This window comes from Amblyomma maculatum, chromosome 1 (genome assembly GCF_055883805.1).
Source record: "Amblyomma maculatum isolate TAMU_Amacu chromosome 1, ASM5588380v1, whole genome shotgun sequence".
Taxonomy (NCBI): domain Eukaryota; kingdom Metazoa; phylum Arthropoda; class Arachnida; order Ixodida; family Ixodidae; genus Amblyomma; species Amblyomma maculatum.
Window position 1 is genome coordinate 350,114,508 of NC_139344.1, and position 4,045 is coordinate 350,118,552.

A 4,045-nucleotide genomic window follows, 5' to 3' on the forward strand; every position below is an offset into this window, starting at 1 on the left:
GCGCTCGGAGCAGCTTTTCACGTTGGTTGCTTTGTATAAGCTTCCGCTTTAACGTATAGTTTGTTTTTGATTTTTTTTTTTTGCAATCGTAATTGAAATCTGTATTTTATTTGCTGCGATTTTAACTGAATATGCGTCTGAATACGGATTTGCGTGTTTTTTTTTTTTTCGACGGAATAGAAGGCAGATAATGGTGGATAGTGGCAGATAAGCGTTTTGATGGGCATTCATGGGGACGCCTGGACCTGAAATATTTACTTTAACGCGATATTGTTGGAGGCCGGCGGGATACCCAGCGTCGCCGTGACTGTACAATCGCGTTTGATCGAGAGGAATTGTAGTTACAGGCAGAACCCCCGGGTCCCGAGCCGTATACACGCTCCCTTTGCTCCACCAAGAAAATTGCGTTCAGTGAGGATAAACGGAGGTCTTGTACGAGCACACCGCATAACACAGTATGCAGATTAAAGTTAATAAACGCGTAGGTAATTAGTGTGCTAATTAGTGTGAGTTATTAATATTATTCTCTAAAGCTATCACATAACACCCTTAAAATGAACTTACGTGTCCCCCTTCCCCCCTTTATGCTTTAATCAGTGTCGACAAAAAGATATTTAGCTCAAGTTTCAAAACGATATACTCTCTTATCCTCGATAACATGGATCCCGAACGTGGGATAATAAGGCGTAACACCCTTAAGACGAACTGAAGTGCCCCCCCCCCCCCCCCTTCTTATGCTTTCATCAACGTCGACAAATATATCTTTAGCTCAGGTTTCAAGAAGACATTCTCTCTTGTTCTGAATGACACGGATCCCGAAAGTCGGATAATAGGGATGAGAGACGATACCGTCGCCGCATACTATAGCCACACGCCACGTACGGAGCGAGCGTAGATTTAGGTCAAAGGGGGCGACCTCCTCCGCATCACTATTGTATTGCAGAGGACCACGATAATATTTCCTCTCTGGTCAGGAGAGGCCTGAGTCCAGCTTCCTCAGTGGCATTATATATCAGGCACCGACCCTCTACCGCAGTGATAGCGTTGCATCAAACAGCGCTCCGAGGGGGTCGAAAGTACCTCTGGGTTGCCTCGCTTCGAGTGTCTGAATACATGGCCCAACGGGGCGTAGTACGTAGACAATGAACCGTGGCTCGTATATTGGCCCGAGCTTGGCGGTCGATTCGTCCTACCAGAGCTGTTGGAAGCGAAAAGGGCACCGAAGCGAGTCGAGATTAGGAATCGCGCGCCACCATTCGGTCGACCGAGTCGAATGAGGGACGAGGAAATGATTAAGCAGGCTGTGTGTTGACGCGAGGACTAAACTAGATTCGCCTACTACCGCTCGCCGCCAGGAAGAGCAAAAAAGATATTAACTGGGGTATGTTAAACGAGCGCGTGTGCGATAAAAAATGCGGAGAAAGGCTTGATTGTTGCGAAACAGAGACGCGCTCACAATTGTTTCCAATGCGTATGTTATCCTCGCAATCGATATGCTCCCAACTAGAAAGCAATCAAGGCTCTGGTCACTCTAACCTGTTTCTTCAAGTGTGTTACTGGTCAGAACGAGTGTTGTAATGTATCAGGATGATCATGGGCGACGACTGCTTGCGAACTGGCCCAGCACAAGTTAACGCTGTTTGCGGCAGGAAATTCTTCGTGGAAAGCCTTATCATTGGTGGCGAAAATTGCGCTTACACCGTTTTATACGTAGCGCGCGCTGGGATGACACCACCGCATTGATCCGCCAGGGTGAGACAGCCCTATCAACAGCTAAATTTTGCGGGGTGTGAATGGAAAGAACAAAAAAAAAAATATATATTTTTGCGCTATCTGGCAACGTAGTCCCCTCAAATGTCTGGTGACATGTAATCCAGTCTACTGGTATCAATACCGGACGGAGACTGGCGTGAGGCAGAGCTGACGATAGATTTTGCAAAATTATGTGAGCGAAGTTTCTTAATTCAGCTTTTTTTTTTTTTTTTTTGTCGTGACTTGGAAACCAGGACACCACTGCATGCACCTGCTTTTGCAGCTTTTCTATTTTGTAAAAACAAAACAAAAATGTGATAGTTCTTGACAAGCCTATAGCTATAAGAAATAAAATGCTTGCAACGTGTACAGCCATATACGTTTGTTTCTCAAGCTTGTCATTTCGTTATTTTTTTCTGCTTCGGTCAAGAAAAATCGCAGGCTACGAGTAAGCCGAGCAGGGGACTGCCTGGTTTTGCTTAACGACCAGACTCTCCCCGTAGGGTAGTAAAAGTTTAAAGCCCAAAACGCGCCTGCGTTTCGTCCCGAGATGAGGTGGAAATGGAGGGGGGGGGGGGGGGGGAGGGGTGCACAGCCCGAGGCTGCAATGGTGTTTCCATCGGCCTCGGTTAGCAGTGACCTCGATCAGAGGTGCTGAAACACTCCACCGGAGCCCCATGTGGCGCGGTGCATTTGTGAACCCCTAACCTTGATTGAGCACTTTGTGGTCACGAACACGGGTTGGGTCTAACCAGCTAAAATGCTCTCACCGATCGGCTGAAATGCATTTTAAATGATTACAGGGCGTTGTCCACTCTGCAAGCAACAATTTTATCTCAAACGGCAAGAACCTTCTTGCCTTTCATAAGAACTTGATCACAAGACATCTTGGATGAGTTTATTGATGGACCGGTTAGTGCGTCCCCAGGGCAGACGTTCGGTAGAAAGAGAGAGAGAGAGAGAGAGAGAGCATGGGAAAGGGGTGGAGACCCCGAGAGATGAACGATTGCAGGTTAACGCCTTTTTGATGTATTCAGCTTGCACCACTTCTGAAGATGAATGCGAGCTGGACTTAGCAAAGGGACTCATGGATGTTATAACTTTGACGCAGGCGTATTATGAAAATGTGTGTGTGTGTGGGGGGGGGGGGGGAGGGAGGGGGTCGCACATCGCACAAAGGTAAAGGAAAAGCAGTTACTGACACTGGTCTGTGGTGTCTGCTAGACTAATTACTTCGCACGCTAGACTAATTACTGCTAGAATAATTACTTCGCACGCAGACTCTGGGTGCAGTTAAACTACGAGAAAAAGGCATGGCGCCAGCTCTCTTCTAAAAGCTAGCGGTATGTTTATTCACTTCGTCAAGGAGGCTTCAAACGGACTAAAGTTGGATTTCGCTGTGTATCAAGTTGCGAGCAATCTGATATGAATCTGATGTCTACACAACCCTCTCCTCACGTACCACAAAGGCCTGTGCAGCCAAATTCGACGCACAATCGTGCTTACGTCTGAGGCAAAAGCATAATCTTAGCCGTCTGTAGCATACTGGCGAATTGTTTAATACTGTTGAAAACACGGCTGTGGCGGGGAAAGAAATAAGGTATACATCCTGACCGGCGTCTTTGTTTAACGTTGTGAGAACCTCATTCAGTGGGAAAACACGTTTTACGCAAACCTGGGATGTGATCTTGAGGATTTTAAATTTCCGCCCAAAATCGAGCTTTCTATGCCCTGCGGCAGTATTTATTGGAATCTTGGGCTAAAGAGCTCAACAATGCCTCTTGGGCGTAATATTATTGCGGAACTGCAGGCTCTGTCTGTGACTCAAATTGGTGCACATTTCATCATCATGACCTGCGAAGCTGGACACCTGCACATCAAAGAAAGAAAATAACAGCTCAGTAAGGAGCTTTGCACCATGCTGCCATTCATCGAAATGCAAGCTCTATTGAAGCCATTCATTTGCTCTATTTCTTTTTTTGGTAGGCCAAAGTCGGCCCCATGCGATTGCCGGCACTCGGCGTTGGTCAGTAAAATGTCCCAAAGCCCGTCACTTTGATGCCAATTTTCTCCCTTTTAGTTTTGTAGATAAGCTTCAAAGCTTCACCGTGACGCTCCTTCCTGAGTTTACTTTTACCTCGATGAACAAAAATAGCATGATGCCGCCGGCAGTTCAATATCCGTTCATCAGCGGCGCTCAACACGCTGACTTCCAGAGAAGTGCCCCAAGTTGTGCCCGAATTTCGATTCGTAGTTTAGTGGCTGGTGGCATTAGAGAACGAAACGCCTTTAT